Consider the following 17,107-nt stretch of genomic DNA (forward strand, 5'->3'; position numbering starts at 1 on the left):
AATGTAGGCGAAACCTCCCAGTTCCTAGAATTTGTGTTGTTATGTTTGCAACCTTTCAATTTCATATGGAAGTGTTTTTCATTTTAACTTTCTTTTTCTTTTCTTTTCATTAAAAAAAAAAAGAATGAAACAGGAGATGTGTTATTCATAATAACTGGAGAAGAAAAACACAAAACCACAGCTATGTGAAAGTATGAAAAGAGATACAAACAAAGCTTATCTAAATTTAACCAGGATTTTGTTAAGTATTCAAAAGTAATCATTTTCCATGTAATACATACAATTCAAACCAAGAGTTTCAGATGACAATCCATTAAGTTGTGTATACTTGTTGTTTAGTATATTATATTATATTTATTACATTATTGTTTAACTAATAAGAGCAATATCATTGTGAAGTCAAAGGTTTATTAGAATTCCTACTCTAAATAAGTTGGTTTTTAGAGACGTGTGTATGTGTGTTTGCACGCATGTCTATGTTTGTAGGATGAACCTCCTTTGTACCCAATCTTTGTGAATAATATCTTCAGGAACTCCATCAGCTTCACTAAAACTTGGGTTTTCCAAGGTAGAAAGGGTACTATCTCTTACTGGGAAATTCCCCAGGCTGGGGACAGTCCCTTACCCACTTAAAGGTTTTGCTAGTTCAACAAGGAATATTGAAAGTGTCATCAAAGCCTGCGCAAACCCCTTATTTGCATACCTTTCAGTGGCATCCTGCCAATTTGCTGGAGTTGCCCAAATGTTGAGCAGCCCAGTTACTCAGCATATTAAGGGTTAAAGGACTGATTCGAGGAGTTGGTACTTGGTTGGGGAAGGGCCAAAATCAGAACAAACAAATGCCAGGCTCAGGCTGTATGTCTGTCCCTTTTCTGTTACTAGTCAAGCATCCCTTGAAATGCAAGAATCCCTTGAAATGCAGGCAAACGTGATTCTCAAAGTTGAGCCTCTATCAGAATCCCCGGGAGAGCTGATTAAACAAATGTTGCTGGGTCCCACTCCCTGAGTTTCGGATTCAGTAAGTCTGATGTGGGCCTGACAACTTGCATTTCTAACAACCAGATGATGTTGATGCTGTTGGTCTGGAGTCCACACTTTGAGAACAACTTGTCTAGAGTTTAGTTTATCGACAATGTACAAAATGCTATGAATGCTTTTTCTGAGATTGTTAGTGGGACACTCCAGAGGACTGATTTATTTTTTTCTGATAGGCAAGATGATGCAATGTTAAGGGCATGCTCTTTGAAATCAAGTTGTTTAAGTTCGACTCCCAAGCTCACTATTTGCTAGGCTAGGTAGTCATGGGCAAGGTGCCTAATTTATTTTGTCTCAGTGATTTTGTCTGTCAAATGGGAACAATAATATCTAACAGAGATTTTATGAAGATAAAGTGAGATTAATATATTTAAAGCACAATGCTTTACATTTAGGAACTGTTCTCCCCAAATTTTACTGATTATTAATTACTGTTACCTATTCCTACATAAGTAGATTGTTCCTGAAAGCTCACCCAGGCCTATCAAGTCAGCAATGTGCCTGTTCTCCTAAGAGGTATGCCACGTATAAACTCAGTGCTCAAGCCTATAGCATAAATCAACTCAACTCAATTCAAACCAACAAATATTTATGGAGTGCCCACTCTGTGCTGGAGACCATGCTAAGTATTGGGCAAATATCTAAACATTTCCGGCTTTCACTGTATTAATTATGTATTGCTGCATAAGAAATTGCCCCCAAAACTCAGTGGCTTAAATACACATTTATTATCTCACAATTTCTGTGGGTCAGAAATTCAGAAGTGGCTTTGCTGGGGGCACTCTGTCTCAGGGTTTCTCATGAGTTTGTAGTCAGAATGTCTGCTGTCGCTATGGTCCTCTGAAGGCATAACTGAAGCTAGAAGATCCACTGATACCCCCCGAGAAGTTATTGCTGGTTAATGGCTAGTTATATCCCAGATGGGCCCCTGCATAGAGAAGTTTAATTGTTCTCATGACATGGCGCCTGGCTTTTCTCAGAGCCAACGATCCAATGGAGAGTAGGAAGAAAAACTCAATGTTTTTCAAGACCTAGCCTCGGAAGTCACTCTACCATTTGTGGAATCTCATTGGTTACACATGTCATCTCTATTCAGTATGTCTAGTGAGTTGAGGGTGGGGAGAAAAGAACTATTCAAACGGTGTGAATACCAGTAGCTAAGACTCGCTGGTGCCACCTTGGAGTCTGACTACTACATTGTGGAACCTAAAGTTTAGGAGAAGTGATATGTCCACCTGGTAAATAACTGTACTCAAAGAGAGGAAGAGATAAGACCAACAAATGGAGATAGAGATTTATCATTGCAAGGGGAGAGGTTGGCTCTAGTCAATAAACAGATGCTTTGTGTAAAAGGAGCATCTGATTTGGGCCTTAATGAAAATGGCAAGGAAAGGCATACCTGAAAGAGGAACAAAATGAGGTGAGGAAAAACAAAATACTCATGGAAAACAGTGAAAGCAATTTGTTTGAGTTCCAGACTAGACCTGTGTACCTGTACTCACATGGTGGTCTTCTATAAGATACATAACCTTGCTTGCAATCCATATTTTTTGGACTGAGGACTCCTTCTGGATCCTTTATAATTCAACAGTCATATATAATAAAGATATCAAGGTTCAAAACAGGACTTCCAACTAGACAATGGGAAAATTTCTGTCCTCTAAACTTCAGTAGCTTTTATGGTCTCTATACCCATAAATAGGGTGACCATTTGTCCAGACTTGTGTCAGACACTCTTAGTTTATGCCTGTTGCCCTTGTGTAATGAATGGTACCTGCTTTCACTTTAAAAAACACCCTGCTTTGAATAATAACTTGCATTGTCACATGACCTACAAAGGAACTGGGTGGGATGAATTTTCTTATCATAGAACTAAGCTCTAAGTATCCTGAAGACAGACACTGCAAATAAACTTTCTTGTATTCTCCAATACCTAGACCAATACCTTGGTTAGAGAGAGCTCCAAAATGAAGATTTGTCGTTGACCGGGCTCGTACACTACATAGAGGAGATTAAAAATAAGCCTTATATACAGTGTTAAAACACATTCCAGAAATCAGTCAGCTATTGTAAGTTTTCATGGAGCGGAGGGAATGGAAAAAGTAAAAGACCATCAGTGGAGAAAAGAGTCACCGAGCATTCAAGGGGTTAAAGTAGATCTTCAAGCTCTGGGTGTGAACTACATAGTGTCTTAATAATACCTCTAATACCCGTGCATTTATATGAGCAGAACAAGCGAAAACCTGCCTTGCAGAAATTAGATTAAACAGTTGAAGGAGACAGTCATTTTAATAAGGAGCTTCTATATAAAAACCCTTGATACTTCATTATCTATTTATTCCTCTCAGTCACTCAGTTTTATTTTATCCTTCATAATTAAAAAGGAGACAAAACCAAGTCTTTAAAAAACGATCCAATGCCACTGTTTTGTGTAAACATCAGTTGGATGTAGTTCAGTTTGTCTACGTTCACTATCTGTTGCTATTCTTCCTCCCCCTACTCCATCTTTATGCTTCCCTCCCATGAGGTCTTTCACAGCTTTATGGGGGGTAGAAATATCTTGTGATATAGGGACTATTAGTGGAATTATGCTCACAAATACAGAATTATACTATTGCCACATTACCAAGATGAGGCAACATTTCTTTCATTTTTTTATCCAGATAGTATTTATCACCTTCTGTACTCCCTTGACACACACACCATCTTTATTGGTATAAGAAAGTATTAGCTACTCAGTCATTCCCTCATTCTCTCATAAGTCCCTTGAACCAAACTTATATTTTAGGGCTCTGCTGTAAATTTGATTCAGTAAGAAGTTTCCTGGAAAGCTGTGATAAATGTTGTGCAAGGTGTCAATATTAAGATGACAGCTATCTCCCCCAACCCTTCAACCAAGAAGATTGCATTTGTATACAATACATATATATTTTTCTGACATACATTAACTCATTTAATGCAACCTACACAATTTCTAGTGAGAACTCCAACAAGCAAAGCTGAACACTGAACTTTCTGGCACACACTTTTCTTTAATAAGTAATCTAAAGCTCCAAGCAATTAAATAACTTTATCTATACAATTTTTGCTAGTAAGAGATTATGAAAGTTAAGATACATGAAATTTAGGGCACTAAGATCACTATCATTTAATATGGAGTTCATCAAAAGTTAAACATGTAGTTAAGAGAGATAATTATACCTTCAGACTGGTCTTAATGTTACAACCCATGCCTTGTTTCTGTATTGTATCGAGATTCATAAATGTCACCAAATAAGTTTCCTATATATTTTCTTGGGTATGGAACATTTATTGTGACTAATGGATGTAAAAGGGGGAAAATTCAGTAATATAAATCTTAAATAGATTTGGTATATGAAGAGATAATAAATTACAGATAATTTAGCCAATGGGTAAAACTATAAGCCTTCGCTTTTCACTTAAGTCTCCTTATTGTGATTAGCATGTACCTTGACCCATTTACTTTTAAGTTCTTTCTTTGAGGTTCTAGGAAATTAGAAGTGAATAGATTTGATAAAATATTAAAGGTAGGGTGCTGTGATTGGAGGAGGACAAGTAGACAGAATGATCTTGGATAGATATCTGGGAGTGGAATTTCTAGGTTATATGGTAACTTTCAGCAAATTGCAAACTGTTTTCCAAAGTGGCTGCACCATTTTACATTCCTTCCAGCAATACATGAGGTTTCCAATTTCACCACATCTTCACCAGCACTTGGTATTGTCTTTCTTTTTGCTTCTAGTTGTTTTAGAGTGCAGTGGGTGCAAAAATCTCACTGTGATTTTAATTAACTTAAGGATTTATGATGTTGTGCAAACTTTATGTGCATTTTGGACATTTGTATATTTTCTTGGTTGGAATGTTTATTGAAGTATTTTCCCCATTTTTAAATAGGGGTTTTGAGTTGTAAGAGTTCTTTACCTATTCTGAATACAAGTCCTTTATCAGAGACAAAATTTGCAAATATTTTCTTCCAGTCTGTGACTGGTCTTTTAATTTTCCAAAGGTATCTATTGCAGCACATAAGTTCTCTCTAATTTTTAATGCATGCTCTTTTTAAAGAACTGTGTCATCAGATATACAATATTACTTTCTTATTTCTCCATCTAAATGGAATCAGAAACCACTCTGTTGCATTTATTTCCATTATTTCAAGTACTTGAGAGGGTGCACCAAGTTATTATTATTTTCCTTATTTAGCATTTACTCTGTTGCAGGCTCTACATATTTATTCTTTCTAATTCTCACTGCTAGCTTGCAAGGGAGGTGTTATGATTCCCATTTTACAGATAAGAAACCAAGATACAGGAAGTTTACCAACTTGCCCAAAACTAAAAAGGGAATTACCAGAAGTTGAATTTGTATCCAGTTCTGTATCATTCTAAACCTGTGCTTCCCGAGTGATGCAAAGATGGGCTTTGTCAGGCATGGCAAAGCCATAGGTCCTTCAGTTGGAAGCAGAAGGTAAAACCTTAAGAAACTTTGGTTGTACCCTGTCCTTGGCCTAGCAGAGTTGGGGGAAGAGCTCCCCATTGTTTTTCTCCCACTTCATCTACTAGCTGTGCAATAGCCCCTGTTAGTCATCACAGCTAAAGGAAAATACTGTTTTATTTCAAACAGTTAATATTCATCAAATGTTAATGAAAATACATAACAAATAATTACAACAAACATGGTGTCTGATTAAGATGAAAGGGATGACAATCCTGTGAATTTTTAATCTTAAAAATAAAGAATGTTACATTAATAAGACTTAATTATGTCATTAAATATTTAAAATTACCTTCTTCAGTAGATTTTATTTTTATTTAATATATTTCTTTTTAAAATGTCTATAACACTTTCATGAGATTGGTACATAAAAGCCTATCAACTGTTATGGCAAAAGAGAATTTTAACTTTAATATATGCATCGTATTGATTTCACAACTTCCACTTTATTTATTGTTCAGAAAAGCTAATATTTTCTCCACATAGAATGATAAATAATTAATACCATTATGGGGACATCGTGTGCAGTACACTTATTTGGGGGAAAAAAACAACAAGCCATCTGAGTGGTGTATTATACATTCCATTTTAATACTCTACACTTACAATTAATGCTACATTTTACAGGAAAACATAATTAACTTTGGGAATCTGTCTTGAAATGACCACATTTAGGCAGCTGAAGCTAAAGCAGGGGATCTATTCTAAGCCAGCTCTCTGGTTTTTCCACATTTCAGCTGCTTCTAAAGGATCAGTAAAATTATACACCTATCACCACGTCCTTTCACACCTTGGGAAAGATGTTTGTAAAAAGGAAAGGATGGTCTTTTAGCCTTGTGCTTTCTACACAAAAATTGAATTTTATTTTTAATTTTTGCTCCATTTTTATAATCATGTTTTAATGAAAAAGCAACATCTCTCTCAAAATTGCTAATAAGATAATTAAATTCATTTCACCTTTTTCTCCCATCATCCCAAGAATCCTTTTTAGGGAGGAAGAGAAAGTAGCCATTACTTCTATGTTGCCATGAGTGACTTAACTGTTTACATCTTCCAGGGAGCAATTGAACTAAAAGTTTCAGGTGTGGGATCTGGGTATCTGGGTTGAGATGCTGGCTCTGCCTCTTCAGTAGATTTTATTTTTATTTAATATATTTCTTTTTAAAATGTCTATAACATTTTCATGAGATTGTAGCTTAGGCCAACAAAGTTTACCTCTCTGAACTTTAAGTTCCTTCTTACTAGATTGTAAGCCCCACAAGAGCAAACACTATGTCGGTCTTGTTAATTTTATCCTTCAAGCAGTGTCTGACCTATGGTGATGTTCAAATATATTTGAGAATGAATGAGGGAATGAATGATGCAGTTATTGGATTGTAGAACTCTCATGCAGACAGGGAATTACTTGGAAATTTATGTAATGAAGTCAATGAGATCAGACTACTAATTAGTCGGCTCTGATTCTGTACCTGTGGCCCAGACAAACTAACTCGTGCTCAGTGGTATCAACCAGCATAAAGGAAGCCTGAACTATCTGACCCCAACATGGGCTATTTCTGAATTCATTTCCACCGTGGCCTCTGACTTTATCCCCTATCATTAGGCTTGTCCTTGCCCCTTAAAGCTGACATGTAGACACTAAAGTTTCTCCTCTTACATCCCATGGATCTTGTCCTGGTTTCTGGGTGCCTTTTCCTCAGCTTCCGTGTGTTTTTCCTCACAAGGACCTATACGCGTGAGTGACTCACTTTTGGAGGCTTGAATGCAGGCACACTGAAGCCACTTGGTCCACATAAATAGACAGTTGGCTGTGCCTAGGAGTTTTGTCGCACACAGGTCTCCTGCTTCTTCTTCTCCCACTAACAGTAGCTTTTAGTTAATGACTGATGACCAAATAGTATACTAGCACAGAAGCCCAGTGCGCGTGCCATGAATGGGACAACTTACACGCCAGAACTCTCGGATCAGACTAAGGTTGGGACTTTTCTTGAAATTGTGATTTTAGTTGGCAGCTTCTCCTTCCCTCCCATGCTTTCACCATTTCCAGGGAGGCATTTCCTTAATAAATTATTTGCACACAGATTCTCATTTGAAGGTCTATGTACTTCTGGGGAGCTCAACCTAAGACAAAGATGGATTTAGGTTTCATGTTTGACCAACAACACTTCTCCTTTGCCTCACCTTTATGATTCATCTGCTACTGTCAACTTCATGTAATTATCCTATGCTGACCTCCTAGGACTCTGCTTTAGCACTGCCACAAGTGGCCTCACTCTATCCCCCAATGTGTCTGATCCAGTCCTCCTCAAGAAAAATGGGACTTCTCTTTTTATGTAGTTCCACATTTTAAATACTGCATAGTAACGCTTTAGTTCATGGCAGCTTACAATTAAAAAGCTATCTATGGAAATGGAAACAAAACAAAGAAGCTGGAGTAACAATACTTATACCAGACAAAATAAATTTTAAAACAAAGATTATAACAAGAGACAAAGAAGGACCCAGTGATCCCACTTCTGGGGATTTAACTGAAGAAACCCAACTGCTACCTTGAGGGGACGTGTGCATCCATATGTTCATTGCAGCAGTGTTTATAATGGCCAAGATGGGGAGGCAGCCTGGGAGATTGTTGATGAAAGAATGGATAAAGAGGAGGTGGCATATATATACAATGGAATATTGCGCAGCCATGGGAGGGAATGGGCGCTTGCCATCTACAGCAGCATGGATGGATCTGGAGGGTACTGTGCTGAGTGGAGTGTAAAACAGAGAAAGACAGATGCAATGTGATTTCACTTCTATGCGGAATCTAAAGAATAAAATAAACAGACAAATCAGAAACAAACTCATAGATACAGAGAACACATTGATGTTTGCCAGATGGGAGGGGTTGGGGGTGAGTGAAAAAGGGGAAGGGATTAAGACATACAAATTGGTTGTTACACAGTAATCATGGGGATGCAGGGTACAGCATAAGGAATATAGTCAATAATATTGTAATAAGTACATGTGGTTTTAGATGAGTATTAGAGTTTTGGGGGTGATAGATGGGAAAGAGTTGGGGGACAGGGTCAAAAAGGTGAAGGGATTAAGAAGTACAACTGGTACTTACAAAATAGTCATGGAGATGTAATGTAAAAGATAGGGAATATAGTCGATATTATGGTAATAACTATGTATAGTGCTAGGTGAGTACTAGATTAGTCAGGGACATCACTTCTTAAATTATATAATGTCTAACCACTTGCTGTACATCTGAAATTAATATAAAAAATATTGAATGTCAACTGTAACTGAAAAATTAAAAAGGAAGGGAAAAGGTGAAGGGCAATAAGTAGTCCAAAGCTCTAGGTATAACACAAGTAATTTATGGGGATGTAATGTACAGCACAGAGAATATAGTCAATAATATTGTGATAGCATGGTACAGTGTCAGATGATTGCTGGACTTTTATCATGGTGATCACTTCTTTAGGTATGCAAATGTTGAATAACTATGGTGTACCCCTGAAACTAATATTGTATGTTAGCTATATTTTAATAAAAGCTTTTAAAAAGGCTGATACATTGGAATTTACTAAAATGAAGAATTTCTGCTCGTTAGAAGACCTCATTAACAAAGTCAAACGGTAATGCAAATTTGCAGTGCAAAAGTATGACAAAGGACTCATATCCCAAGTATAAAAAGAAATCCTATACAACAGTAAAAAAAGAGAACTCAATTTAAAAATGGCTAAAGATTTGAAGACACTGTATAAAAGAAATTATCTAAATGGCATATTAAAAGGTGTTGAACATAATTAGTCATCAGGAAAAGCAAATCAAAACCACAGTGAGATATCACGTATTCCTCAGAATGACTAGACACAGCAGAACAAAACAGAATGAGAACCAACAATACTAAATGTTGGCAAAGACAAGTTGAAACTCATTTACTGTTAATAGAAATGTAAATCAGCAAAACCACTTTGGAAAACTGACCTTCTTTAATTAAGTTTAACATACACCTATGCCCAACAATTCCACTTCTTGGTAAAATATGCACATACCATATATACCAAAAGATATCGTCTAAAATGTTTATAGTGGGTACATTTATAAAAGTTTGCAACTGGACACAACTCAAACGTCCTTCGATGGTAGAATGGATGAATAAATTGCAATGCATGTGGGAGTGTGAATATACGTGTTTATGGCTGGCGGAATGCTATACAGTAATAAATAGATGTTACTGTGGAAGTGAATCTCACAAATAGAATTTTGAGTGAAAGAAACTAGATGCAAAAGAGTACATAGTTAATTATTAAAAATTTTAAAACTGGCAAAATAATCTATAATGATAAAAGTCACAAGAGCAGCTGTGTATGTGTATTTGTGTGGGTATGTGCGGTGGGGGTGGGTAAAGTCAGAGCACCTGTGTGCTAGCACCTGCGTGCTAGTGGTCTCTATTTCTTTATCCAGATGGTGGTTAACCAGGTATGATTACATGGTACAACTACCTTGAGCTGTACCCTCAGAGTTTGCACACTACTCTGTCTGCATGTTATACATCAATAAAATATTTACTTTAAAAAGGCTCTATTAAAATTTATGAAGCAGGTCAAAGCATGATGACAAGAGCCTCAAAGTGTGAATAACAAAGAAAGGTCTAGATCAATGATAAAAGGATTTCTTTTCACTGGTATGGCATTGTGTATGGTAAAATAAGGAACTAGAGATTGGGAGACTTCGCCTCTGATCTGTCACATCTGAGATGGGTTTGCCTTTTTATTTATTTGTATATAGACAGGACGCATTTGTCCCTGTAATGAATGTTATTGAGCACCTCTACTATGTGGCAGGCTCTAGTTTGGAGGTGCCAGTTTGGAGTAGCCAGGTCCTTAATTATTCAGAGATGGATAAACCAGTTGATGGGATACTCAAACCTTTCATTATCTCCCTTGTCCCTTTCACTGATAGCTCTCTAAGACTTCTTCTGGCTGTAGCATTTTGTGAGATGCTATGGGGTTTATATTTAGGCAAATGGTATCTTTATAATGTGATCCCATTGTTGGGAAGAGAAATGCAAATCTTTGTTTTGAGAAGGAAGGAAGATCCAGAATCAGATTTTTAAATGTGCTATCTTTGTGTCTTCTTTTTTTAACTATGAAGATTCTCTTCCTGGGAACACTGGGGACTTGATTCTGATGACCTCATTTCCTTTGAATTCTTTGATATATTGTTTCCTCTGCCTGAAGTATTTTACTGTAGTGCTAGTGAACCACTGAGCAGAACATATAACTGAATGGCTGCCCCTTCCAAGCCTCGTGGAAGCGGTGGTGGCAGGAACAATTCTTGGCTTTGCCCTGAGATATTGGAGCTCCCTGGAAGGAGCAAAAACGCTAGCTGCCTCAAGGCTCCCTTTTGTTTTCCTAGATGTATAGGCAGGATGGTAGGGTCAGATTAGTCAGTTTATGAATTATTCAGAGATGGATTAGCCAGCTGATGGATTATTCAGGCCTCTGTTCCTTTTCCATTTCTCTTACCCTGCCAGGCTCCTGTTTATTCCACTCCAACATGGTTGTTCTTAAGGTTATAGAAAGAAGAAGGAAGAGAAGATATAATGATGACTGGTAGTTCATAGCAAAGCTCAGAGGAGTGAAAATTGGTCTGATGAGTGTCCAGCATTATAGAGGAGGGGGAGGCAGGAGCTTGCAGTAGGTCAGCAACCTGGGTTCTTTCAAAGCATGCAGCCAATCACTTTGAAGAACAAGCAAGAAACCCAAGCTGGCACCAAGATACGGATAATGAGTAAAGCTGGCATTCAGTGAAGTCTTCAGGACTTTGGGACTGGGTGCCTGTATCAGGTACACTCGTCAGCTGGATTGAATCTAGGCTCTCCCATGTTTATCTGAGCCTAGTGATCTTTGGATTGCTTATTAATTTTGTTTAAATTAAAATCAACGAGTGCATACTATATTCAAGGTGCTCTAAAAACAGTTTGGGGTCTTCTTTTCACTGGAAGTTATAGTGGTTCTAACAATAGCTTAAATTATGAAGTCAATTAATGATTAAAAATACCAGAAAGTTTGGGTATAGGGATTCCAGGGTTCATACAGAATTTCAGTGATGTCATAAAAGATCCACGACTCTCTAATTTTTGTGGTACTGCTATCCTCAGCATATTTTAGGTTTTTTCATACGGTTGAAAATGAATGTAGAAGTTCAAAATAATCACGTCCTTAGGGGGATGGAGAAAGTTGGAGGCAAATGGTCTTTCTATTCCCACTTCCCTCTTTTTCATTAAGGAGGCAAAATCTTTTCCAGATCCCAGAAACAGAATTCCTCGTACATCTCATTGGCCAGAACTGTATCACATGTCTGCACCTAGACCAATGAGCAGTGAAATGAAATGAATTATAACCAGTGGTTTAGACCAATCATAATTAACCCCTCAGGTCTGAGGTCATGGTCTACATAAACAAAATAGGAAATTGATAGCAAGGAATAAGGGAAAATGAAAATTAGGTACATAATCAATGGTGTCTGCCATTAATTTATTTGCTCAGGATCTGAGTGGGCTGAGTCTGCAGAAAGAAAATCCTTAAATGACCGCAAAAATAGGAAAGTGAGGATGGATACTCATCAATCGTTCCTGTTTACACTGTTAGCCATAGTGGACTAGTGAGCAATATCTGCATGGTTGAGGTTCTAGGCTTCTAAATTTCATTTCTAGCTACGTGACTTGTTTTCATTGTTATTAAGCAGTTAATTCTTGGTGACATTGTTGTCCAATTGTAGAACACAACAAAGCATCATAGGAGCTTGGAATGTTAGTAAATTGATATTTTCATAAGTGCTTGAGTTTGGAAATTATTGCTAAACACTGGTGAAAGTTATTTATGAATTGGGAATATTCATTGCATATCTCTTCATAACTAAAGATACCAAAGATAATGGGAGGGACACTTTAATAAATATATACCTACATATATACCTATCTATCTATCTATCTATCTATCTATCTATCTATCTATCTATTTAAATATATGTGTAGTTGAATATACCTGTATGTATAGTTATATACATATACATAAAAGATGTTCATCTGAGCTGATGACCAAGACCACAACATAGTCTCAGTTTCTTTAATTCTCACCACAATTCAGAGTTTGGGATGTATAGTTTATAGTGATCTTTAAAAATAAATTTAAATGACTCACTTAAATACGGATACCTTAAGAATATTACTGGCAGCATCTACTGTACCTAACCATCCATATACTAAGTTTTCCGTATGACTCTACTGCTGTTACCTCTAGTTGAAATATTTAAATTGACACCTGCCTTTTTGTTGTCAGCCTGCTGTTCTTCTCCTGTTCCTTATCTGGTTTATCGTATCACTGTGTACCAAATTGCTTAGTTGTGAAAATTATGTTTATTCTTGATGACTCCCCTCTCACCACATTCAATCAGTTGTCACATCTTATCACTTCTATACCTGGTTCACATGCTTATCCTTTTTCATTTGTATTTCAGGCTGGCGGACTATACATCAAAATGCTGATAATGGTGATAATCTCTAGGGGATTTTTCTTGTGTTTGGAGGACTTTTCTGAATTTTCCAGGTTTTCTATAATCACTTATGGCCAGAAAAATGAACATAAAAATATAATAAAATCTGTTCTTCAGAGTTGTGAATTTGGTTATTCTCAATGTCCTTCATCAATTCATACGTGAATTATTCCTCAATAGATGATGCATGTGTCTCTGTCTGTTAGAATACAATCTTCTGGAAGGCATAACTTCGGCCCCTCAACCTCCCACAGAAGTTAGACATTCCATAAATGTTTGCTCAGTTAAATTTAGTTGATGCTTCTGGTGAAGATAGAAACCACACAAAATTTTGTTTATCATTAGGCCACTCCTAAGTCTAAAAAAAAAATAACTGAAACAAATCCTTAAAATTTCAACCAATAAAAATCCCTCAAATGGCTCAAAATTTTAAAAAGCAGACAATAGGATAGTATGAGAAACGAGAGAGTGAGAGAGGGATTGAGAGAGAGAGAGAGAGAGAGAGAGAGAGAGAGAGAGAGAGAGAGAGAGAGAGAGAGAGAGATCCAACTTCCAGCTTCCTTTGGAAGTTACCATTAAGCCATCAATTCAAAAATTTACTTCATCCTCTGTAACTTTCTGCAACTGTCAGTTTAAATCTTTTTGTACTTTTTTTTTTTTACTTCCTCCTTGTTTTGGACTTTGAATTGAACCATATCATTAAGAATCTGGGCAGGAAGTTTCAGAACAGTTAAATGTTCGGCATGTACAGCATTCAGAATAATTTATTCTGATCATTAATATATACAACACACATACTGAGCCTAATATTTTGACAAAGTCTTTGACAAACACTGAAGGAAAGCAGTTCCCAAGGAAGGAAGAAAATAAACAAAATTTCAATCTAGCTGGCTAGATTAGATGGCATCTTGATTTTCTACTAAGGTCCCCAAATATTGGCAATTAATGATTTTGGTTTAAATTATACAGTTTGATGTGTACAGAGGTTATGGAGCATTTTATATGAAGTAATAATATTAAGTAATTTGATTGAACTAATGACTGCTTAATCTGACATCAAATGAAATGTATGACACTAAATATGACACACTTACCCTTTATGGACTTAAATTCTGGGACAGTCTAAGTTGCCATTTTTGCTGATCTTTGTGGATGTAAGATTGAATAATTTTATTAACAACCACAAGATTTTAATCTTCAGTTTACCAATTGCATGGCCACTTCTAGATAGATTGCTCAAGTCCTCTTTAATCTGATTAACCTATAATAACTATATCTGATTAAAAAAATAAAAGCTTATTTCTTGTTGAATTTTTATTGCATGCTTATTATAAATTGTGTTCAGGGACTCACTTCTTGTTAGATGCTTAAATGTCTCTCCTTTGCTTGGATCCTCTCTTCCCTTCTCAGTATTCTTTATGTGAGAATTGTTCCCATCAGCTGAGTAGCTTTGAATAGCAATATTTTTATATTTCAGTGAGCTTGTAAGGACATGGTTCTTTAAAAAAAGTTTGGGTGGGGCTGATATAATCAACACAAATCACACACACACAAAAGAAAATAAAAAAAAGAAATGACAAACTATTACACGTTTTTAACTTTTTTAAACATTCAAAATACCTGCTTTCAAAAAATCATAGAAAAAGGAAAAAGACATGGCTGTGCACTGATTTGCATAGGCAGGCCCAGTGGACACAGCAAGGGTACAAGCTTCTGTGTTATTCCAACTTGCTGAGAGTCTTGGGGAGCTTAGGTTTAGATGTCCACAATATAGGTCGGATACATGTCTTTTGGACTCAAATCAACCTCCAATGTGACAAAGCAGTTTTCTCTTCTACCATTATAATGAAAACACTCATAGTCAAACCAGTTGGTTCCTACAAACTCTGAACAAATTGCAAGAGCTTTTAATATAATCCAACAAAATGGAAGAGGAGAGAAATAATTCACTCATGCATATACTCCAACTCTCTTTTTCTCCCTTAGATACAAACACTTGCATATATACAAACGTTCATTTACTTTGTTATCCTTTATAATATTAACAACTACATTTACATAATTCTTACTAAGGACCAGATACTGTTTTATATGTATTGACTAACCTTCACACAACTCCATGAGGTGTTATTACCCTTTTACTTTACAGAGGAGGAAACTGAGGCAAAGAGATGTTAATTTAAATCCTCAAGGTCACATGGCTGGTAAGTAGTAGGTAGGATTAAAATCCAGGCATCTATACCAGAATCTATGCTCTTGATGTATTTCTCTCTCCTGACATTATAGGCTTCTTGAGGCTGGAAATTTCCTTACTCAAGAGTGGCCATGGTTTTAGAGGCAGACAGACCTGGACTCAAATTCATAAATTGCTGCCCCCTCTTCCAAAAGTCCTGATTTATAGTTTCAGCTGATTTCCATGGTGTAAGTACTCCTAACATGTTACCAGTAGTTTAACAACTGGCTCGCAAAATTCCTGAAATTTTCATAGCCAGCTCTTGCAGGCTGATACGGGATGGCTCCAGCTCATCCCTGATGGGCAACCTGTTGGTCTTGCTCAAACTCCTGGGGCACTATCATCTAGAATGGTGCTTGGCATGTGACAGCTGCTCATTTACATTTATTAAATGAAGGATGAGAATGTCTTACCTTCTCATACTCTCAGTTTACTATATCAGTAAAATATTCATACTAGTAATATCAGATAGGTTGCTGAATGGGTCAAATATTAGCTGACAAACATGTCTGAAAAATGCCCGACCAAATGTCCGGCATTTAATGGAACATACATGTTAATTCCTGTCCTTTTTGGATTACTCTTAAATACAAAGTGTCTTCTATTTAGCAGGAATGCATTAAATGAATGAATCAACAGGTGAATAATTGAATGAAATCAACGTGGAGCATCAGTTTCAAATAGGAAAGGGCTATTTTTGTCTTTATCGTTGTGTAATAGATGGAAATATCTGGCAGCATTTATGCTTTTGTGACTTCACCATAATTTTAAAGACCCTTCTTGCCTTAGCGCAGAGGGAAATGAACTCAAATGCCAGCAGAGGCCAAGCTGTTAATGAAAATGATTAAAATACTCAATGTGAAGACAGTCGGGAGTGGTTAGGATTAAGATGAACTGGAGATCACACACCCAGCACACAGGCACACAAATTTAAACATTTTTAGACTTCTGTGTGAGCCAAAGAAAACATGTCTAGGGCTGGATTTGGCTCATGAGCCTGCAGCATTCAACCTTTGCTTTCGTAGTGGTAAAAAGCCTGGACTCTGGGGCCAACACCAGCCTGATTTGGAATCTGGTTCTGCCACTTCCCAGCTAGTGGCCTTAGGCAAGTTACTCACGCTCTCTGCTGCCATATCTAAGGGGTTGCAGTGACCCCCAGAGGAAGGGACTCTAGCAGTGATCAAGAGCAAGCCTAGGCATGCATATGATGAACTGTACAACTTCAGATAAATAATAGGGCAAGAGGTAGAAAGGTAGGGACCATTTTACTTGACACCTTTTCTTCTGCATATACTAGGACAGGAGGGTCTCCATGCTATTATTGGAGACCCTCTAGTTCAATCACTTATCCTCAAACTTATTTGCCTGTTAGAATCACCTGGAGAATTTAAAAATAGTGATTCCTGGATTCCAAGACCCATACTTTGACATAATTGATGTGGGGGTAGGTATGGTCTGGGCATTAGATGATTCTAATGTGCAGCCAGGGTTAAGAAACACAGTCCTAAAAGATGCAATGAGGAAACAAATTATATGATTTTCAGAGACATTATGTGAATTGCTTTTATGTACCTTTGCAGCACGCTATTTTCTTTAACAAATGAACGCACAAAGGCCATTTCCACTGGACTTCAAATATTTAAAAAACAACAACATCCATAAAAAAGCCCAACTCTCTGGTCTCATGCATACTTGCATTTATTCAAACTGCTTTCTGTTTAAAAAATGAATTCTGCCTTCATAGGACATATAGGAAACCATGTGATTGTTGCT

The sequence above is a fragment of the Rhinolophus hipposideros genome (assembly GCF_964194185.1).
Source record: "Rhinolophus hipposideros genome assembly, chromosome: 14".
NCBI classification, from domain to species: Eukaryota; Metazoa; Chordata; class Mammalia; order Chiroptera; family Rhinolophidae; genus Rhinolophus; species Rhinolophus hipposideros.